The sequence below is a fragment of the Nyctereutes procyonoides genome, unplaced genomic scaffold, assembly GCF_905146905.1.
Source record: "Nyctereutes procyonoides isolate TBG_1078 unplaced genomic scaffold, NYPRO_anot_genome, whole genome shotgun sequence".
NCBI classification, from domain to species: Eukaryota; Metazoa; Chordata; class Mammalia; order Carnivora; family Canidae; genus Nyctereutes; species Nyctereutes procyonoides.
This window is the reverse complement of record NW_026575024.1, coordinates 3441250-3464598: the sequence shown is the minus strand read 5'-3', so window position 1 is coordinate 3464598 and position 23349 is coordinate 3441250. Positions and strand designations below refer to the sequence as shown.

The window sequence follows — 23349 nt, the reverse complement described above, 5'->3', positions numbered from 1 at the left end:
ACAGTCAACAAAACTAAAAGACAACCTACAGAATGGGAGAAGATATTTGCAAATGACGCATCAGATAAAGGGCTAGTTTCCAAAATCTATAAAGAACTTATTAAACCTCAACACCAAAGAAACAAACAATCCAATCATGAAATGGGCAAAAGACATGAACAGAAATCTCACAGAGGAAGACATAGACATGGCCAACACGCACATGAGAAAATGCTCTGCATCACTTGCCATCGGGGAAATACAAATCAAAACCACAATGAGATACCACCTCACACCAGTGAGAATGGGGAGAATTAACAAGGCAGGAAGCCACAAATGTTGGAGAGGATGTGGAGAAAGGGGAACCCTCCTGCACTGTTGGTGGGAATGTGAACATGTCAGACGTTTTGTATCAATAACAGTATATTCCTCTTCTTTCAGGCTATCGAAATTGGAGCCCTGAGTCAAGTTTGTTTGTAGTTGAGCTGAGTCTGGGCTCTCCTGTAGCTTTATTTTGATTTGGTTCACTGCTGGCTGCAAGTGCTTATCTGAGCGCCGAGCCTAAGTTTTCTAGTGCTCAACTTCTGAGCTGCCAGCCTTCTGACACTTGAAACAGCCTAGGTAGCAGAAAGTAGGGGTCATGGAGTATTACTGTTGCTCACCAGTCCCCCTGGAGAGCTCTTCTGTGGCTGCCAACTGCTTCCTGACTTGGGAGACTCCAACTATCTTACACTTAGTGAAGGCCTGCAGCGCCTTGATGGAGTTCCCTGCCACACACATTCTCATGCCCTCAGACTTCACTGGCTGAACCCTGGAATTTCCAGGATGGATTTCTCTTGAGTTTCCTCCTCAGCCCCCCACTTTCAGGAGACTTCTTCCTTTTACTGGGGGAAGGCACCACACATTGCAGGCTGGTGTTTCTTTCTGTTTTCTTCCTTTACCTGTGGGTGAAAACGTACTCGGTGACCAGGCTTCTACATGTTCTGATCTGTTATCTGGCCATACAAAATGCACTAAAATATCATTTTGTTTCTCCTTCCTCCTATCCTGTCATTGTTCTGTCAGGGCTGAGAGCAGTCAGCTGCCAAACTCCTTAAATAATGTCTTCTATCACTTGTTTCCATTCCCTGAATTTCATGCTCATGTTAGTCATATGTAAACACTGCATATACACAGTAAGGACATCGTTCTCTTGGAGAGCCAGAAAGTGAGTTGTTTTAAGAAACATCTCTAATTTAGTCAATTAAAAAAAAAACGCTATAATAGTCATTGCTTTGCCTGAGAAAATTATAGAGAAGGGAATTCAGGGGATCATGACTTCATCTCCAGGGGATACTTTTTATTTACCTTACTGATGTCCTTTACTCTTTCAGAATTCTGATGGATGAGGAAGAGTAGGTGGCGGCCTAAGGGTCTGTTTGACTATGTCTCTTCACACTGATTCTCATTTTCCTGATGTCAAATTTCAGAATTTTCAAGCAGACAATGGATTGTCCAGGTTTTCCAAAGTCTCTTATTATCCAGTCACGTGAGAAAGTTAGGCTCAGGGCTGAGGCCATGATCTACTAACCTCACCCAGGTACTGTGACTTTGCTCAGAATTAAGGAAGTTTGAGCCAAAGAAAGTGGTCTTTTCCAGCCACGCTGTTCTTTTATTGCTGGGTGTGGTGTGTGATTCCAAAGTCATTCCCTATAGGAAGGATAATTCCAAGTGGTCATTTCCATCGTGATGTTCCCTGAATAACTGCCAGCATCCTTGTTTTAGAACTTGGTTCTTTGGCCCCCATGCCTGCAGCCTGTGTCCGTGAATGTGTTGGCCAAATCTTCTTAACTATGTTGGAAAGGTGTCTGGCTTGACCTTCCGTAGGGTGTTCTTTCTGTGGCCAAAGAGGCCCATACGTGTTATTTCCTACGTGCTTGTGGCCTCGGCTCCTTCAGACTTCAGGCTGGCCATGGAGTGACAGACCTGCCTCTCGGTGGGAGTTTTCAGGATGTCTAATCAGATGGAAATCTCACCTGTTTGCATGACCGGCTTCAGCAGTTAGGTGGTGCAAAACCCAAACCTGCCCTGTCTTTCCTCTTCCACAAGGTGACCACCAGCAGTAGCCTGACTGCGGTGGGCCCACTGTCTTCTGGTCGGATTGCTTTCAGTTGGGTCACTTTCTCTTGACCCGTGCCAAAGGGGATCGTGGTGGCATATGGTACTCAGTGCTGCATAGGACACCATTGGAGACAGAAACCATGTATTCAAGGGGCTTTCCGTGTGCACCTGTGTTCATTCATTCATTCATTTATTTATTCATTCTCTCAGCCCCTGTGTGCTAGACCGTGCGAGGCACTGGGGCCATGAGGGTAAATCAGAGACAGCTCTACCCTTGAGGTCTAGAGGAGAGACGGGTAGTGGACAAGCAGTCACACATGGGAATGTGTGAGGAAGCTCAGGACATGGTGGGGCAGCTAAGAGGGAGACGTGATCCAGTCTGCGGTGGGAGTGGGGACAGAGGTGGTCTCCCCGGGAAGCAGGCTTTCCCCTGAACACCCCCCCCCAGGAGAAGCAGCATTCCTCAGATGAGGAGTGGCAGGTGGGAGATGAGAGAAGGATCAGGATCGTGTTCAGGCGAGAGAACTGGGTGTGCAGGGGACTTGCAGGAGGGTGAGCAGGAAGTCTCGTTCTGAGGTTCCAGGTAGACATGCATCTGGGGGGTGCTGCTGGGGGAGGCGTTCCTAAGGACGGCTCCAGCTTTCTGGCTGAGTGACAGGGTAAATACGCAGGTTGGACAGACCAGCCCAGAGGTGCAGGGCCGCCGAGCCGGGGACGCATGTTGACGTGGGCGTGGGTGAATGAGCAGGTGGAGGGACAGTTGCGGTTCACCTTGGGTTGACCTTTTGTTGTTTATTCTACCCTGAAACCCTTTCAGCTCACCCTTACCTAGTGCAAGCTATTCTGGAAACTTCTGTGCAGATGGAGGCTCAGTTCGGTGACAGCGGGACCCCCTGAGTGGTGTGCTGGGTTCTGCTGAGCCCCTCAGCACCGACCAGCTCGGCCTCTCTCTAGCTGGGTACACTGAGCTCCTTGGGTTGTGCCCTGGGGGCAAAGCCGAGTAGTGCTCGGGCCACAGAAAGAACCAGGTAGTGCTAGAAGGTGCTCACTGGAAAACCAGCCTGGTTTTTGTTTTGTGTTTACCTTTCATGGAAGAATTATGGATGAGGATCCTATTCTCTCTTTTACCAAATACCTGAACAAGAGGATGTCCGGGATTGTATGATGCTTGTTCGAACTTCCATTTGTCTCTTGAGCAGCAGTTCTTGAGAAGTGCTTGTGTTCTTGTGATTCTGCTCCATTTCCTGAACACTTAGGAGAGAAGAACCTCACTTAATTGTAGAGTCTTCCTTGTTAAGGGTATACTTTATTTAGCAGCCTGGGAAAATGATGCTTGACGGGAAATGATAAGCAAAAGAATGAGAAAGACAAGTTTCCCCCATAGCAAGAGGGCAAGGAAGTGCAAAATCCACAAAGGGAGCAGTGATGAACTTTTAATTTGATTGATCTGAGGAGTCCAGTTGGTAGCTGGTTCCTTTGGCAACCCACCTGCAGGAGCTGACCCCGGATCCTTGCGTCACGCACAACAGTTCTTCCCCAGAGTTAACCTCCGGCAGCCAGCTCACCAGTACAGTCCTGCCTGCCCTCAGCCTCCTTAGGACCCTGGCCCTGGCCCTCCTCTTTCTCTTCTCATACTTCTTTCCTGGCCCAGTTTCATCACCGAGCCAGTCTGGATCCTAGGACCCGACCCAGCCTACTCTCCACTGAATCTCAGCCTTGACCCGCAGCCCATCCTCAGCCTCCAAGCATTCTTCTCTGCTCTCAGGGAGCTCGCTCGTGGTTAATGCAGAAACCATGGGATCAGGCTTTTATCTCTTCCTCAACCTCAGCCGAGGCCGAAGGGCTTGCGCACCGTCTTGTATGTCCCAGAATTGCTAAGTTGCTAAGACCTTGATTCAAGTCTTAACCTCCAGCACTCACTGGAAGTACCAGACGTCCTCTGCCAACCAGGTGGATGCCACCTTTCCTAAGTCAGGCCCGAGAACCAGGCCCTGCCTGTGAAGCCTCTGCCCTGCTGTTCGCGAGAGGAGAGTGAATGTCCTCCTGCTAACTACTTCAGTCTGGTTGTGGGGTCTCCTGGTGCTTTCACATTCTGTCCCCTTGTGTGTGCGTTACATGCTCACTCTCACCTTCTGCCCTGAGAGTACAATCTGCTTGCCTTGCACCTGGTTCGCTTTGTCTTATTTGGTAATCAAATAAAAGAGCTTATTTCAAGTAGCCTAAATTGAAGTTTTGTTTCCAAAATGCAGGCATAGGCAGTATTTCAGTAGAGTATCTGCTTCAGTAAAATTTACTTAACTGATCCTCCTTCTGTTGGATATTTTCAATGCTTCAGATGTTTCAGTGTGAGTGTCTATTTATTTTACTAATAAAATGGTAAAGCCTTCATGCATGTAGTGTTCTCTGTATTTTGGAATTTTTTCTTCAGGGTAGAGTCCGAGACACGAATTTAAGAAGTTAAATGTTCTATGCCTCTTGAAAAATAATGCAGGATTGCCATTGTGTTAGGGATGTGCTATCAGCAGTGCACAAAGCGGTTTGATTTCACTGCACCCCCATGAGAACTGGAAAATGGGATAGAAAATCATCTGGGAATGAGTAGAGAACCTGCAGGTACTCAATACCCAGCTGAAGTCAAATAAAATGAATTTGTTGTAGAGCACGGTATTGTGATTTTGCAGAAGCTTTTAAGCTATGTGCTTGGGAGCAGAAATGAGAAAAAGCAGATGGCAGGGGCAAGGAGGTTGTGGTGGAGGGCAGGGGCGTATTGAGCCTCGAATGCTGGTCGGACACGCTGAGCAGGGGGGCTCAGATTGAACTGGATGGAAACAACACCTGGGAGGAGCTGGCTGAGGGGCTGAAGGCAGGAGAGAGAGCTCATGTGGCCCCAAGGGCTCTGTGGGTGGAGGGGTGGGAGGTCTTGGGGGAGGTGAGACACAAGGGCTTCACGTTTTCAGTCGGGGGGCAGATGTGGGGGCAGCCGTCTCCGTGTTGGGCATGGTCCTGATGATTGGAGGTGGGGTTGGTGTTGAGAATGTCAAGGACTCATGATGCCAGGGGGTGGACTGGTCCTCATATGGGTGATGGTAGGGAGGAGACAAGACTGGTTGGACTCCTGTGGCCCCGGGGCCATGGCCAGGACAAGCTGATGGTGGACAGAGATGGGAACTGGTGGAGCTGCAAGTCCTGAGCCTCGGAGGAGGGGGATGTTGAGCAAAGATGATAGGGACGTGGGGTGACGTAAGCAGAAAATCACAAAGATGAATCCAGTCCACTGTGGCTCTGACACCAGGGCCTGAGGGAGGGGGAGGAAGAGAGAGCTTCACGGGGTGGGGATGGGGAGAAGGAAATTGGGTGCAGCTCACATGCAAAGGTAGATAAAATGGACCTGCTACAGAGGTGTCCGTGACCTCAGCCTGGAGCCTCAACCTCTCAGCCTCTGTGAAATGAGGACGAAGACTGTCTGCCCTGGGGTTGCAGGGAGAGCTCTCAGTATGCACTTGCACCGAGGAGGCGTTCAGTGAAAAGCCAATGATGACATCATGAGTGGCCATGAGATTTCTTAGCATTCTAGGTCTCAAACTATTTTTTTTTTAAAGCAACCAAAGGTGGAGTTAATTACCGATCACCTGGGGATGCAAAGTAATTAGGGCTACTTTCCTTTGCCTAATTCATACTCAGGATGTAGCTTCCAAATTGAGAGCATCTGACCCATGGACGAGCTGTCTTGGGGATCTTCTTTTTCTTTCTTTTTTGTTTTGTTTTATTTTTTCTTTTTTTTTTATGATCATAATTTTTTTTGAAAGATAGCACACATGTGCATGTGAGCCAGGGGGTGGGGTGGGGAGGGGCAGAGGGGCAGAGAGAGAGAGAAAACTAAGCAGGCTCCACACCCAGTGCAGAGCCTGACACCAGGCTCAATCTCAGGACCATGCCTTGAGCTGAAATCAAGAGTCCGGCTCAACTGACTGAGCCATCCAGGCACCCGAAATTTTCTTTTGATTTTTTTTTTTTTTTGGTATCAGCTTTACTGAAATATAGCCCATATTATATGATAAAATTTACCATATGATAAAATCCATACCATATGATAAAATTTACCTATTGAAAACGTACTGTGCCGTGGTTTTTAGAATTCACAGAATTGTGCAGCCATCACCATAATCAGTTTTAGAACCCCCATCTTCCCCCAGAAAAGGAGCCTTGGGCCCATTAGGAATCACTCCCCACCCCCTCCTCCAGCTCCCACCAGCCACCAATTTGCTGTCTCTGTAGATTTTCCTTCTTTGGACGTTTCATGTGAATGGAATCATGCCATACGTGGCCATTATGACTGGCTTCTTTTGTGTGGCCTAATGATTTTGAGGCTCATCCGTGAGTAGCGTGTATCAGAGCTTCGTTCCTTTTTTGTGGCTAAATAATATTCCACGGTATGGATGGACCACATTTTGTTTATCCATTCATCAGCTGATGAACGTTTGAGTTGTTCCTGTTCACTTTTTCAACCTGAATTGCCTTTCACGACATTCTCGTGTTGATACCTGCCTCCATTGGAGGGTTCATTAGTCCATCTCTTTATCTGTCCACAAATACCTACTGAGTACTTCATACGTTCTGAGTGTATGAGTCCCTCGCCGTCTCAGGAGGGTGTGTTCTGTGACCAGTGTATGACCAGTGTGTGATATGTCAGGCGGCAGGGAGTGCCAGGAGGTCAGCCAAGCCCAGCAAGGACAAGGTGAGTGGCAAGGCCTGTTTCAGATGTGGTTGTCAGGGCAGGTCCCCTCTCAGGAGGGTGTGAGCAAAGCCCTGGATCTCACTGATCTGGGTCAAGTTCAGAGATGCATACATAGCCTTCCCAGAGCTGGAGACTGGGCAGGAATTTTGAGTCAAAAGACCCTTTTTTCTCCCTGTGAAACAGCCTCCCGTGTGGTCCAGCACCACGTATCCTCAACACTTTCAGTGTAGAGACATGGTTTCCACCATGCCTCCCTGTTCTCTCTGCACTTGGCCTTCTCAGGAGAGAGGAAGTGCTGGACATTTTCCATGTTTCCATCCTGGACGGCTGGTGGTCAGTACGCGTACTGACCCTCGACAGCACGAGTGCTGGTACCTATAACTTGAGGTACATGCCAGCTTCCATTGTGGTTAGATGTTTATGAGTCCATAGTCCAGGATGGTCTTGTAGTTTCTGTCTCCAAAATATCTCCCAGATGTGCCCAGGTGTTCCCATCCTCACCATACCTCGCTGGCTGGACCCACATGCTCCTTGCACCTGCACAAGTACAATGGCCTCCCTCCTGTTCTTCTTTGTATACTCATGTGTTTGCTCCCAAGCTGGAGGCTGGAGGTGTACTGTGTGTGCTCATGTGCTCTCTTCTGAGTGACCTTGAGGGGCTGCCCCACTACCCATCAGCTCCTCCCTTGGTCCAGGGAAAGAGAACATTTGGTCCGTGGAGAGCCACGTGGTTCTCCTTCTGCTTATTCTGAGCTTTCTCCCTCTTTTAGCTTTCCTTCCCAGCATGGAAAATCATGGGAGCCAACTGGAAGAGATTTCCAGAATATTTGGCCTTCCATATGTGGCTTCCTTCGCCCAACCAAGTGGGAGACTTGACCATCCATATGTTTCGTGATAAGGGCCAGGGGGCAGCTCCATGCTCGGTGAGCCTCCCCTCTCCTGGCCAGGGAAAGTAAAACACAGGATCACACTTTCCCCGAAGCTATCAGACTTTCTCCTTTCTCTTTTAAGCCTGGATTGGAAGCCACCAGGTCTAGAAGCAGCCCACAAAGGTGGCTTGGTCCTGTTCTTCTCTAAATCTGGTAGAAACTAAGGTAGAAACTCAAGGTTTAAAACAGGAAGTCCATGGGCCAACGTTAGCCTATAGACTTGCTTGATTTGGCCTGAGCAGTGTGTGTTTATGTGTGTGTGTATGTGTGTTTGTGTGTGTTTAATGGAATGAACATTGAAAAGTTGAGGGATTTTCAATATATAGAAATCCATTGTATTTCTATACACTAATAAAGAAGTAGCAGAAAGAGAAATTAATAAAATAATCCCATTAACAGCTACATCAAAAATAATAAAATATGTAGGAATAAATGTAACCAAAGGGGTGGAAGGCCTGTATTCTGAAAAGTGTAAAATACTGATGAAAGAAATAGAAGATGACACGGACAAGTGGAAAAATAGTCCCTGCTCATGGATTGGAGGAGCAAATATTGTTAATGTCCGTACTACCTTGTGGATAAGTGGAATCCTTATCAAAATACTAACTATACTTTTTTACAGAACTAACACAAATCATCCTAAGATTTATTTGGAACCACAAAAGTCCCCGAAGAGCCAAAGCAATCCTGAAAAAAGAAGAACAAAACTAGAGGTATCACAATCCCAGATTTGAAGATACACTACAAAGCTGTCGTAAATAAGACAGGAACCATCCTGGCATAAAAATAGACACATAGATCAACGGAACAGATAGAGAGCCCAGAAGTAAACCCCATAATTATGTGGTCAATTAATCTTCCACAGAGGAGGCTAGACTATGCAATGGGGGAAAAGACAGTCTCTTCAACAAATGGTGCTGGGGAAACTGGACAACAAAGTGCAAAAGCATGAAACTTGACCCTTTCTTAGATTATGCACAAAAATAAACTCAAAATGGGTGAAGGGCCTAAACATGAGACCTGACATCATACAAATCTGAGAAGAGAGCACAGGCAGTAATTTCTCTGACATTGACCATAGCAACATCTTTCTAGACATGTCTCCTGAGGCGAGGGAAACAAAAAGTAAAAATAAACTCTTGGGACTACATCGAAATAAGAAGCGTCTACATGGTGAAGGAAACCATCAACAAAATTGAAAAAGCAACCTAGCGAATGGGAGAAGATATTTGCAAATGACATATCAGGTAAAGGGCTAGTGTCCAAAGTATATGAGGAACTTATAAGACTCAACATCAAGAAACCCCAAATAATCCAGTTAAAAGTGGATAGAAGACATGAGCAGACAATTTTTCCAGAGAAGACATCCAGATGGTCAACAGACGCATGAAAAGATGCTCCACATCATTCATCATCAGGGAAATACAAATCAAAACCACACTGAGGTATCACCTCACACCTGTCGGAATGGCTAAAATTAACAGCACAAGAAACACCAGGTTTTGAGGAGGATGTGGAGAAAGGGGAACCCTCGTGCGCTGTTGGTGGGAATGCAAACTGGTGCAGTCACTTGGGAGGACAGAATGGGGTGCCTCCAAACCTTAAAAGTAGAATTGCCATATGATCCAGTAATTCCACTGCTCGGTATTTACCCAGAGAATATGAATACAGCTAGTTGGAGAAGATATATGCAGCCCCGTGTTTAACGCAGCATTTTTTATAGAAGCAGCCCGTGTTCATTGCCTAATGAATGGATAAAGAAGATGTGGTGTATATACAAAGGGAATATTACTCGGCCATGAAAAAGAAAGAGATCTTGCCATTTGCACTGACATGGATGGGTCTAGAGAGAATCATGCTAAGTAAAATAAGTCAGAGAAAGACACACACCATATGATTTTGCTCATATGTGGAATTTAGGAAACAAAGCAAATGAGCAAAGGAGAATAAAGAGAGAGGTAAACTCGGAAACAGAACGTACTGCTGGTCACCAGGTGGGTGGGGGCTGGGGGAAGAGGTGATGGGATGAAGGGGGGCACCTGTCGTGACGAGCGCCGGGTGATGTGTGCAAGCACTGAATCTCTATACTGTGCACCTGCAACTAATGTTAGACTGTGTTGAGTGACTGGAATTAAAATTGAAAGAAAGGAAAGAAAGAAAAACAGTTGCAGTATTTCACCTAAACATCTGGATTGTCTGGCTTGGTCTGTAAACCTCAGCGCTCTGGCCTTGCTGGGCTGCCAGACTGTCCGTTCCGTAAAGACTAGGTTTCTGTTTTGTTCCCTGCTTCGTTTTCTTTGCTGAGAGTCCTACTTGGAGGGGCCGGTGGGTAAATACAGAAGGAAAAACAGCCGAGTGCTGTCTGCCTGCCTCGGGCAGGACCCGTCCTACCCCGTTGGGAGGAGCACTCACCTGCGTGGAGCACTCACACCTGGCCACCGTCCCTTGCCTGGCCTTTTAGTCTGAACAGGGTCCTCCAGACCACGGCTCTAGATGCTTCCTGAAATTCCGCGTGAGCAAGCCCAGACGCTGTGGCTGTGGGCACGGCCTTCATGAGTGACCACGTCTGGGCGGGGGACGGGCGGGCGTCACTTGCTGCCATTGGCCAGGGGAGCGCCCACGGCGGAAAGTGATCGGGAAGACGGGATGTGTTCCAGAGGCCAGTAATGCTCCTCTTGTTACCTGTTTTCCAGTGGAAAGAAGTCTGAGACCCCAGCGAGAGGCAAAGGCCACCCCCCCCACCTCTGACACCCTGGTGTCTCCACTGGCAGCGGCTTTGGCGCATCCGGAGGCATTTGGGGTCGTCACAGCCGGGTGGCGGGGGCAGCTCTGTCGGCAAGGACCGGGGCAGCCCCGGGCGCTGCTGAGCGCCGTCTGACCCACGGGCAGCCCCGCTGCAGAGACCCGCGCGGCCCCCGTGTCCGTGGTGCTCAGACTGAGAAGCTGCGCTCAGCTTCATCACTGTGGGCACCCGCTGCCTCAGTTTCCCATCCCTAAAGTGGAGGCAATAATAACACCCGCCTGTCTGGGGCTGTGAACGAGGTGCCCTCACGCGGGGTCAGGAGCGGAGTCCTGATCTGGGAGCAGTGGTCCTGGGCCCGGGCACCCGATGCTCTGTGCGTGTTAGTGTGACTGCAGGCATCCTGCGTGCCCTTCTGGTCCCGCTGGCTCACCTAGACATCGGGACAGCGATGGGGCACCTTCTGGGATGTGAGCATTGAGTGGACCTTGCCCGGACTCGGCGCGTGGAACCAATGGCGTGTGAGCAGCCCACACCGCCTCTCTTCTCTGTGGGCACGACCCTGCACTTTGAAATCTAGCTCCCGGCCTCCCCACCCTCTGCCATCCGGTTCCTCGGCCATGCGTGGAGGAGGTCTGCCCTCTGACCCACACGCCCCAGAGGATGCAGGGGTTTGCTGGGGTGGATGGACACCAGGGTGGCTCTCCGTTAGTGGGGAGACAGGTGGAGGCCGGTGGGGGCTTCCAGGCGACAGGTGAGCGTGGCTCAGTCTGGGCTGGAGTCAGTGGGGTTGGGGTGGAAGAGAAAGGGAGACTCTGGAGGAGGAGCTGGGGTGAGTTGCTGATAGATGGGCTGTGTCTGTTCCAGTGAATTGTGAGGTATCTGGGGGCAGGAGGGCACCCCACTTCACGTGTGGCTCCTGACACCCGAGTCAATATGGTATATGGATTTCAATAAACTTGGAGCTCTCGGGGTGTCTTTCCGGGACAACCCTAATCCGTTTGTCTTCTCAGGGTTCATGTGTTACAGTGGCAGGAATGTCCGAAGGCTGGGTCCAGTAACCCCGCCCCCCCACCTGCTGCCTCCTGAGCCGCCTCCGGTCTCAGTTTCCCCCTCTGTGGGATGGGGAGTTCCTCCATCCCTGGCCTCTTGCGAGGATTCAGACGACCTGATATTGGCAGCTCCTGGCAGAGAGATGGACTCGTGAAATAAAGGTGGGGGGAGTCTGGCAATGGATCATCCTCATGGAAACTAGCCCCAGGGTGCCGACTGCCTCCCGGGAGGCTGGCACTGTGCTGAGCGGAGTTTCTGTGGTTAACTGCGCGCAACTCAGTGACCTGGCTGGGGAAGAGGCTTTGGGTTCTCTTGCACCTGCTCACAGCCAGTTCTGGGGCTCAGCATGGGACAAGGGCTCAGTTGGCTTCGGGGGGGCCCTGGGGAGCGAAGGCACCTGGAATGGACCCCTGGAATTCTACTCCCCGGGATCAGGACTTGCTCCCGGCTTTGTTTGGAACTTGTGTCTGAGCTGGGACAGTGACTCAGTTTCCCTGGGTGCTGTTGTTTTAGAGCCACAGAGGGTCACACTCAGGCTCAGAGTCAGAGGTAGTGTCTGTGACCCTCCCCAGCCACCTCCTAATGAGTGGCCTTGGGCCGCTCACTCTACCTCTCCGAGCCTCAGTTTCCCCACCGGACAGAGGGATCATAGAAGTGCCTGCCCTTGGGACCCCCGTGTGTGAGGGTGAGGTCAGGTAGGGCTGCAAGGCCTCTGCACGGGGCCTGGCAGAGAGACCCCGCCGTTCCAGAGGCCTGGAAGCCCTGTGCTGCCTCTAGAAACACCTTGAGCGGGAGGTGAGGGAAAGCAACCAGGTTAAACCTCTGCCCTCTGCCCTCAGCTGGGGTCTCGGTCCTCTGCTCTCCCTCCCCCTGGAAGGGGCAGAGATGGGCTGCCAGCCTCAGTGGTAAGTGCGCAGCAGCTCCCAGGCAAGATCGAGTAGAGGTGTCATCAGCAGGGCAAGTTCTCTTTTCTAAAAGGCAAGAGCAACCTATCATTGGCTCCTAGAATTAGAGGTTTCCAAAGAGACCCTAAATGTGGAATAACTCTGGAAAAATGTTCAGGGTTCGCATGCTCACCCAGGGACAGTTCGGAGGGGACCTGGCTCTCCCAGGAGTCCTGCCCTCAGGATTGCCTTTCCTCCGCCCTCTGGAACCCCCTCCCCCAGCTCCTTTGCTGTGCAGTGGAACTCTGCATACCTCAGCTCAGCTCAGCTCACCCGGCCTGGGGAGCGCGTGCCCTTGCACAGTTGGGTGAGCAGAAGTGCACAGGGGAGTGATGCCCGACTCCAGCGTGTGGTCGCAGAGCCTGGCCCCTCTCCTGGGCAGGAAGTGTCTGGGCCCCTCTGGGTGAGAGCTCCATTCATCCGCCCTGGGCCTGGGCTCAGTTCTTCATGGCTCTACTGCCCACTTTGCAGATGAGAACACTGAGGCCCAGAGGAGCGAATCCCAAGTTCGCACAGTCACGCAGTTCCTGATTCAGACCCACAGCTGCCTTTCTGTAGCCCAGAGGTTCTCAACAGGGCAGCTCTGCCCCCAGGGGACATGGGTGATCTCTGGAGACACTTTGGTTGTCACCCTGGGGTGGGGGGTGCTCCTGGCATCTAGTGGGGAGAGACCAGGGAGGCCGCCTAGCATCCTATGACAGTGCACGGGCCCGGGCCCACAGCAGAGAAGCATGTGGCCCAGGCAGCAGTGGGGCTGAGCTTGGGAAACCCTGCCCTGGGCCCCTTCTCACTGGCGTCCCGCAGCTCTGAATCCCGTCCTCGGCCGTGGTCCCTGGGGCTTGGCTCTGGGCAGCCTCCCTGGTCTAAGACTGCAGCAGCTGGCTCCCGACTTTGCACGGCCGAGGTGCCCTCTCCCCAAGGTCAATGTGGCAGCACCAGGGCCCGGGGACAAGGGAGAGGGCCCCCATACCCAGTGGCCCTTGCCTGAGGCCAGGAGAGGTTGCTGGCACGGTGGGTTTTGTAGGTGGGATTTCAGACTGTGGTTTGGCAATTTTTGCCAGGCTCTGGCCCACTGCTGGCCTGAGTGGTGTCCTGCCAGCGCTGGGTGACACATCGTGGCACTGAGCAGAGCGGGGGGGCTTGGTGGGGGCTGGGGCCTGGTGCGTGGTCCCCTGAGCTGGCTCCTCAGCCCCGAGCGGCCCTCTTTACCCCACCCCAGGCCCATACTCCTGCAATGTCTATATTTAAAAATGTTTACAGATAATAACGGTGTTCAGCCCCAAAAGGCAGACAGGAGCTTGCTGACAATTGCAGTGTCGTGCCGGGCTGGGGGTTGGAGGTTCTTTGGGAGCTGAGCTCGTCCTGAGTGCTGCGGGGGCTCTCTGCCAAGCCCTACTTCCAGGAGAGGTTTAGGGGGACAGGATCCAGGAGCCCTCAGGGAGACGGAGTTTCCTGGGAGGATGAGGACTGTAGTTCAGCCCCGTTCTTTGACCATAAGGTAAGTGGAGTGCTCCCAGACATGCTGGGGGAGGGAGAGCATGGGCATCTCTTGGCAGGGTGGGGGGTGCAGGGGCTCTAAAAGTCCAAGGCTTTGCAAGCGTTAGCAGCAGCAGGGGCAGCCGGAGAATGGCACTGTTGGCGCCCTTGAATCAAATGTCCATGTCTGGAGTCTGGGCTGAGGGATGGTGCTGTCCGCCCCCCGCCCCCAAAAAAAGCCCAAGTCCTCTCCATGCCTCTGGTGGAGCAGGCCAGCGTTTGCCGGCAGCCCCGGATCCGCTACAAAGCCCCGCTCTTTTGTTTCCACGTGAATGTTATTTTGACCCTATTCCTTCTGGGCTAAAAATAAAAATTCCACCTGGATGCCTTTTCATCTCCAGCCTGCAAGAAAATTTCCAGGAAATAATAGATTGTCCCCGATGTGCATTTTGACAGCACGGGGTGGGGGTTCTATTCGAAAGCCGGGGTTTCGTAAAAATTTAAAGTAGGGGAGGTTTCCGACGTCGGAGATTGAAACCTTCATTTCGTGTTTGGAATAAACGCTGCTGCTGGAGCAGGAGTCGGTGTCCCTGTGGGATCCCCACCGGGGAGGACTCCTGGCTGGGAGGCAGGAGGTGGGGAGGAGCACGCGTTTTTTGCTTTTCTGTCATTTTTACGTTTAGTATCCTTTGTGGGTTTGGGGTTCTGAAAAAAAAAAACCCGGCTTGCAAGTGAGGTTGGCTGTTTGGAGCTGGGGCTGCAGAGGGGGATGGGGGAAACCGATTCCAAGTGTTAATACGGGTCGCACAAAGTTCCTGGAAGCAAAATTGGTTCCCGATGGCGCCCCGCTGTGCTGCTCAGCTGCAAGTTTTTGGACTCCGAGGGAAATGAAGTCCCGGGGACTCCCGGAGAGGGCAGTTAGTTGCCTGCCAGCCTGCCGAGACCCCCTCCCCTGAAATGCTTGCTCTGTTCCTGGGGGCCGGGGTGGGGAGGCGGAGGGTTGCGTAGGGAGGCAGGGTGGTAATTTAGCAGTTGCGTGGCACCGTGGCGGTGGTGCCGAGTCCCGGGCATGTTGCTCTGCAAGGATGAATTAGGGAATTATGCACATGCATAATGATGGCAGCCGCTTCCAAACTCTAAGAATAACCCATCAGCAGAAAAGCAGCCGGCTTGAAGTTCATTCAGAAATCGTCAGGGGTCCACCGTTTGCTGGGGCGGAGGAGCAGGGCGACGTTGTCCCGGAGCCGTCTCAGCTGTCACTTAGGTGCCACCCTCCCCAGAAGCAACCATGGCCAGCGAGACCTGCTGTTTCACCTCCTGGCTTTTAGGGGCCGAGCTAAAGGAACAAGGCTCAGTGGAGACGCCGGATTCTGTCCCCCCCCCCCGTTAGTGTCCCTCCCCGCCCCGAGCCACACCCATCAGCAGCACAGCACTTCGCAGGCCTCTCTCTATGCGCAAGGGCTAGAGACCTTGTGTCTGTGGGGTTTTTTGTTTCGATTTGTTTTTGGTGTGGACTCTTCGGTTGCGGAGCAGTTGACCTGCATTATCGACCCGTGACCTGTGTCTCACGGCGTCTTTAATGACATCGCCGTTACATAACGCAATAGCTCTGCTCGCGGGGTGACTGTTCATATCGTGTACGCTCAGAACATTCTATTTTTAAACCATCAAGTATCCTCCCCAGGAGCAACCTGCTCACTCCTGCCTCCCTTGGAGCCCTGCGCTTTGCCCCCGCGGTGTCGTGGGCACGAGGGCACATGACATATGGACGGAGCAGCTCCTTGCTCCTGCCCAGGGCCTCTCGGGGCCTGAGGAGGGGCTGGAGGCCGTGTCTCTCTGGTCCTGGCGCTGATGAACCAGAGCCCTCCGTGCTCAGCCTTGTGGTGCTATTTTTAGCTCTGTTTCTTCATTGCATCTTGACATAATTTGACATGTCACAGCTGAATCCCATGTTTTTGCTGAGGTTCCTGGGTTCCGCAATCTGTGGTTGGTGGCGCAGAAATAGTCTTTGCCAGAGTGTATGGTGCGGTTATTACTCGGGCAGGAAGTTCAGATATTCCCAATTAACTTCGAAAGGTACATACAAAATAAAACCCGTCCTTTCATTTTATTTCTATGCTAATTTTCCCTGGTGGAGGGAGCCCCTGACCGGAGGGACCATTCTTCCAGTTGCTCTCAGGGTGTGAGAACCTGCCTTCGAATCCCCAGGAGGGGAGGTGGGGGTGGGGGTGGATGGTCACACCAGTGACTGCAGGATCCACCTGCAGAGCTTCTGGTTCTGCTGGCCTGGAGTGGGTGTGAGAATGTGCATTTCTATTTTATTTTATTTTATTTTATTTTATTTTATTTTATTTATTTTATTTTATTTTATTATTTTATTTTATTATTTTATTTTATTTATTTAATTTTATTTAATTTTATTATTTCATTTTAGAATTTGCATTTCTAACAGGTTCAAAGGTGATGCTGCTGGTCTGGCGCTGCTCAGAATCACTGATGCAGATCCCAGGGCAGCGTCAGTAAATATTTAGGGGCTGCAAGATGCCTCGGTCTGGGGAAGGCAAGCCAATTTAAGAAATACTCAGACAGCAGAGCAGGAGATTTTTATTGGTTGTATATCTGTCCATGTGGTTGGAGGTGAACGTGACGGGGAAATAAATCAAAGTTTGGATGAAAACTTTATTTACTAAAGGGGCTGTGATTTGGGAGTTCGGGGAGTGTTCTCATAGTTGTGTTAGCTGTGATCCCATTACTTTAGGGGAATGAACCACTTGCAGGCAGAGCGTCTTTACTTTAGCATCCTCTGAGATGGCCTGGCCCTGCCCACTGTCCGTAACAGGTGCATGTGTGTGAACATAGGAAGCACATACAGCAAACCACTAATAATTGCCCCACCTGGGCTGCTCATTATACTATTCTTAATTCTTTTCTGCAAGTTCAAAAATCATATTAACACGCCGAGAACAGTCATAGGGCTTGGGGCGCAGCTGTGCTTTCCCGCGTGTGTGTAAAGTGGCTAAGTCAAGACAACGTGTGTTAGAGCAAAGCGGCTCTGGGTGTAGCGGGCACACGGGGGGCACACACCCAGCTCTGACACATGGTTGGTCGCTGTCGCAGTTCATCCCAGGAACATGATTACGCACCTGGCCCACATCTCTTTGGGGATGTCTGACCAGTACCGCTATCAAGTCCTCTCCTGGGGTGGGGTTAAAAGCGTGCTAATTCTCGCCTGACACGTAAGCTCCCGACTTCTGTGGTTTCTCCGTGAATCAACCCCCACCTGTTAACAGGAGAACCCCATAAACGGAGGGCCCGAGGCACCTGCCTGAACCTGCCTGAACCTGCCTGGGGACAAGGATGGGGATAGAGTACCAGCTAGAGAGCTGTGCCGGAGCTGCGGCTGCAGGGCTCACATCCAGGGGAACAGCGCCTCCGGGGTCTGGGTGTGCGGGAGATGGGGTGCCAGCCCCGGGCCGTGGGCGTCGCCGCCACCAGGCCACTTCACAGGAAGCTCTCACGCCTGCCTTCCTCCTGCCTCCTTCTCTCCTTGTTTTTTCTTTTTTCCACATGGCCTCTGCTACAAGCAAATGGCACAATAGAAATTGGGTGGTGGTAAATTCGCCTTTAGGAAATAGAACGTTTCATCCGTTCCTTCCCAGCAGCGCTTCACGGAGTGAGCGCGTGCTGCCCACCTGCCCCCCACCTGGGCCTGGGGGGCAGGTCCTGTCATTGCTACCGTCTTACAGATGGGCAGAATGAGGCTTAGGGGTGGGAGGGCCTTGCTCTCAATCCCGTCTTGAGCCCACTGACCCTAAGCCCACTTTGTTCCCAGTGCCGTGGTGCAGAGTGGCGCTGGGCCCTGGCCGCCCACCCCTCCAGGTAGTGCTCACCTGGAGCTCGGAGGCAGGCCTCTGGCTTCCGCTCCCCGTGAGGAGCTGGCGGGAGCTCGGGCATGACAGCCTAGCTCACTGCCCTTGGCTTCCCATCCTGGGTCCCCCTCCCCCCCCCCCCCCCGCATGGCTTCCTCGTGGGGGGCTGTGGCCGAACCTGTTGGGAGAAAGTTTCACCATCTGCAAGCTCTTGTTACTCCCTGGGCTTGTGGGCTGCTGTTGGGTTTGTAAATAAAGTTTTATTGGAACACAAGCATACCCATGACGTATTGTTTACGACTGGATGTTGCAGAGACAGTGTGCCAATCTCTGAATTTTCCTGGAGGGTATCTTTCTAGGCGGAGATTACGCACACGTACGCGCACACGCACAGGAAGGAAATGCAAGATGTTAATGGAAGAGTCTGGGTGCTTTGCGTATGATTGTTGGTTGTACTTTTTCCCCTTACTTTTCTGCATGTTCGAAATTTCATAAAACATTGTGATAATGGTAGTTTGACCACCGTAGGCTCTCTCCAAAGGAATGTCACAGGGCTCTAGGCCCTGAACCATCAGCATTCGCCTTAGCAACTTGACAGTTAATCAACTGGGTAGATGATAGGAATCGATGAAAGCATTAATAGTCTGGCTGACACACTCAAGGGTTGAATATATATTTTGACAGACTGCTTGGGCGGCCGAGCCAGCATGGAGGACTGGGTTTTTTGTTTTGTTTTGTTTTTATTTATTTTTTTTAAACACACATTTATTATCTCATTATCTTACTAGTTCTGGAGATTATAGATCCTAGAATCAAGGTGTCAGCAGGGCTGCATTCCTTCTGGAGGCCCCGGAGAAGAACCCGTTTTCCTCCTTTCCAGCTTGCAGAGCTCCCCTGCATGCCTTAGCCTCTAGCCCCTTTGCCATCTTTTAAAAAATATTTTATTTATTTATTCATGAAAGACAGAGAGAGAGAGAGGCAGAGGGAGAAGCAGGCTCCATGCAGGGAGCCCGATGTGGGACTCGATCCCGGGACTCCAGGATCATGCCCTGGGCCAAAGGCAGATGCTCAACCGCTGAGCCGCCCAGGCGTCCCCCCTTCATCATTTTCAAAGCCAGCAGTGCAGCATCTTCAAATCTCTCATCTGGCCTTTGATTCTTCTGTCACCTGTCCACCTCCCTCTCACAAGCATCCTTGTTTGTTTTTTTTTTTTTTAATGAAGTTTGATTTGCCAACATATAGTATAACACCCAGTGCTCATCCATCGAGTGCCCTCCTCAGCAGCGCGGAGGAGTTTAATGCTGAGGGGCTTCAAACACCCCGCTTAGATTCATGAAGCTCACTGCCAGCCCCACAAGAAGTGGACATGGGTGGGAATCAGGCCTCTGCACTGAGCTGGACCCAAGTCTTCTAGGTGCCTGGAGTGTGCGAGCCCTGTCCTGGTGACCGGGACAGGAGGAGCAAAGCAGACAGGATTGCCGGCCTCCCGGGGCCTGCACCCCGGTTGGGGAGACAAACAATAAGTAGTCCCTGTGCTCGTGGTAAGTGTTGTGGGAAATGCACAGGAGGAGGGCAGGTGCAGGAATCCTGAGTGCACCGAGGATTGAAATAGAGTGTCAGGGTAGGCGTCCCCGAGGAGGTGACGTTTGTGCAAGGCTTGGAAGGAGCCATGTGGATCTGGAGTGGGGAAGAGCTTTGGGGAAGGAGCTGCCAGTGTGGAGACCCCAGTGGGAGCCCACCAGAGGGTCTGGGGCAGATAGCCATGGTGGCAGGAGAGAGCCAGGGAGGTGGGGGGTGCGGGGTATGTGTGCCACCAGGACGGTGGCTTTTGCTCACAGTGTGCTGGGAGCCATGGCAGGGTTTCAGACTCAGAGACTCACCATCTGACTCAGGATTAAGGGCCCCGGGCCTCCGCGTAGAGCCGCCAAGTGCAGAAGCGAGGGGCAGACTAGCGAGAGGTCACGGCGGCATCCCCGGGAGACCTGTGATGGCCCCGGGCGGGCGGCGGGCGCAGGTGAAGGTGCGAGGTGGGGCCGGTGGGAGTGGGCTCGGGGTGGGCAGGAAAGGGAGGGATGGGCAGGCGAGCTGCCCCTCGGGATTGGCCCTGCCCTCCGGGGGTGGGGGCTCCCTGCCCAGCCGGTGGAGCAGGACGGGCTTGTGGGAAGAGGAGGGTCCAGGTGCACCTGTGCAGCGTCGCCGCTCTGCTCCCCGAGGCGGTGGCGGGACCGGACCGAACAGGCACCCGCGGCCCTCTCCTGCCTGGGTTGTTTGTCTGCCTCTCTTAGCAGCATAGTTGGTGAATGTTTTAATTCAACTCTCCTTACTGTTGACCCAAAGTCATTTTTTTTTTAACCTAAACTCATTTTCAAAGGCAGTCTTTGGTTAAGCCTTGAAGCGGAACGCTGGTGTCGCTCGCATAACTCCACAACGATGACAACGGAACGTTTAGCTCGAACTAGACGTGACCTCCCGCCAAGGTTCAAACACCCAGATCCACAAAGGTCAGCAGGTGTCAGAATCATCTTGCAGCCACCACCCACTCAGCTGGGACCGTGAGGCCCCTGAAATCACCTCCTCAGCCCCAGGTCTACGCCTCGCCCTCGGGGAGGTACTGCACAGTGTACAGAGTGAGGGAGCTTGGGGTCCAGCTTGACCCTCTGCTAGAAGTTGGGTTCACTTTGGGACCTTGTGTTTTGCGAAGTACGTTGGCAGACTGGAATTTGCAAGAACGCTGGGGGGCTGCGGCTCTTTATTCTAGAACAGATGTGGGGGACGGGATGGCAGCCTTGGGAAGAAAGGGTGGGGTTTGTCCCGAGTGATTCCAGAGGGTGAGCCCGGGCTCTGTGGGGCGGGGACAGCCAGCGTTCAACTCCCTGCGAGCACGCACCTCCTCTCTGAGGCTTCCCCTTGGAGTTTGTATTTTTAAATTAAATATTCTGCCTCCTGACTCATCTCTTTCTTCTGGGGAGCTTCTTTTTCCCCCCGTGTTTATCATGGTCTCTCTTTCACGTGACAGGCTTTCCTCAAGTGCCTGGTGAGCCACGGCTGACCTCTCCCGCTTGAGAACAAAGCGGCAGGGAGCTGTGCTCGCCCATCACAGGCGCTTCCAGGAGTGGGTTGGCTTCGGGGCGTCCTGGCCTGGCGCTGGCCTGTGTGCGCAGGGGCCTCGCAGTCCCGTTTGGTGGTGGCCGGGGCACGGGCCCAGGGGGCCCAGGGTGCTGTGCTGGAGGTGGAGGCTCTCCATGGTATCTGCAGCGCACTGCTGGCCGGTGGTGAGAGGGGAGCTCACCGTCCTGGGAAGTATGTAAACGGCATCAGGCCCCTCTCGGTGATAGGAGGCGCCTCTGAGGTTCTTCCTGTTGAACATTTGTACAGTTTTGTTCCTGCGTCCTGTTCTGCAGGAATCCCGAGGCTTCCGCACCTCCTCTGGGCTGGGGGCGCCTGGTGACCGGGAGCTGCTGGTGGGGATCACATCGCACCTGGCCCTGCTCGTGCATTTGGGGGACACACGGAAATGTGGAGTGGATGGAGGGGAGGACAGAATCTGCCACGGAAGGCAAACTGCTCGAGTCCAGGCCCCGGAGCCCAGCGGGGCCCCCAGGGCAGCCCCCACGTCTTTGCTGCAGTGTCCTCTGTGGTTTTCCCTAGCCCCCTGAGTCCTGCCTGTGTGTCGGGGTCCTCCTGTTCTGTGACATCTCCACTCACTGCCTCCACCGCTGTCCCCAGCTCGGGGTGAGCTTTCTGGTTTCTCGGCCGCTGTGCTGCTGCACCCACTGCCCCTTGGCCCCTGGGCAACCGCACAGCCTTCTGGTGGGTTCCCGCACCTGCTCTTGGCCTCTGTGGGCCGCCTTCTGCTCAGGGCCGGGGGAGGCTCTCCGAGTGTAAATCAGAGCTTGCCCCATCGCTGCTTCCTCTTGCCCTTGAATGACATCCAGGCTCCATCACCAATGTCACCTTCCATCCCTGTGGTGCGGTGGCCACGTAGCCTGGAGCCCCAGACCATGGGGGTTTGAAGCCTGGCTCCCGGCGTGCTTGCTTGGTGGCCCAGATCCACATTTTCCTCACCTGTGACCGTGGCCCTGACCTTAGCCACCCCATAGGTGGTTCTGAGGATGAGCCGGTCCCCGTGGCCGAGCTGCACGTGGCCACCGCCGTGGTCTGCTGTCTCTTTCTCTTCCCACTGTGCATCGTGCTCTGGCCGCGGTGACCTTTCCTCACTCCCTTTGAACTTGTCAGATTGTTCCCATGGTTGCTCCTTCCCTTCCCTCACTAAGAGCACTTGTCACTTGGTTAAAGGTTAAATGTCACCTCCTCAGAGCAGCCCTCTCCGGCACCCCATTTAAAGTCCCCTAGTCCCACACTCGACCGAAATCCGGGGTGCCTTTGCTGCTGTGTTGTGTTCCCAGCGACCAGAATTTGTCCATCAGGTGGGCGGGGACCTTGCCTGCTGTTTCCTCCACTGGTGGTGCCTAGACCAGCAGGGCACCAGTCACTGAAGGAAGGCAGGAATGCGGACACGAACCGTGGTGTGAGGGGCAAGGGGTGTGGGCTGCACCTCTACCCACCTCTTCCTCCGTGAGTGCCGCCCCTGCATTGGTCCCATGCTGGCCTCCAGGGCGGGAACACCTCATACCACCTGCTAGGTGGCTGGTTCACCGAGACAGCCCAGTGTTAGGAATCAGGCAGAAAGGGGACGAGAAGAGGGCCAGGAGCCTACCTGCCGTGTGTGATGCTGACCCCTGCCATTCATCGGCCCACTTTATGTTATCTCTGGTCACCTGTGTCTCATCTGCAAAGTGGAGGCAACAGTGGTCCCGAGGGTTGCGAGGAGGATTACGTGGGTCAGTTATACTTACAGGTCCAGGAACAGGGTCAGTGTCTGGCAGATGGTGATGGCTGTGTCAGTGGGAACTGCTGTGATAGTGGCGGTGGTGGCAGTGTTGTTCTCATGAAGATGGTGGTGGGGATGGTGGTGATGGCTGTGATGGTGATGGTGGGGCTGGTGATGATGGTGGTGGTGATGGTGTTGGTGTTGGTGTTGGTAGTGGTGGTGATGGTGGTGATGGTGGCAGTGATGATGGTGTAGGTGGTGGTTGTGATGTAGGTGGTGGCAGTGATGGTATTGATAGTGGTCGTGGTGATGGTGGTGATGGTGGTGGGAATGATGGTGGTGATGGTGGTAGTAGTGATGGTGAGGGTATGATGTGATGATGGTGGTGATGGTGGTAGCAGTGATGATTGTTGTTGGTAGTGGTGGTGATGGTGGTGACAATGGTGGTGGTGATTGTCATAGTGATGATGGTGGTAATGTAGGTGGTGGCAGTGATGCTATTTGTGGTAGTAGTGATGGTGGTGATGGTAGTGATGGTGGTGGTAGCAGTGATGGTGCTGTTGTTGGTAGTGGTGGTGATGGTGAGGGTGTGATGTGATGATGGTGGTGACGGTGGTAGTGATGATGGTGGTAGCAGTGATGGTGCTGTTGTTGGTAGTGGTGGTGATGGTGATGGTGGTAGTGATGATGGTG

The 23349-nt window shown here is 52.7% G+C and overlaps 1 protein-coding gene across 5 annotated transcripts in view; it reads left to right on the top strand.

Annotated features, from left to right (window-relative positions):
* Positions 1-23349, top strand: part of PHACTR3 (phosphatase and actin regulator 3) — a 213045-nt gene that overhangs the window by 48663 nt on the left and 141033 nt on the right. Inside the window, exon 1 of one of the 5 annotated variants that reach the window (XM_055308077.1) lies at positions 13863-13978. The exons of the other annotated variants lie outside the window; for them this stretch is intronic. The gene's annotated coding sequence lies outside the window, so the exon portion shown is untranslated. Of the gene's footprint in view, positions 1-13862; positions 13979-23349 lie in introns of those variants that run through there. 5 annotated transcript variants of the gene reach the window in all.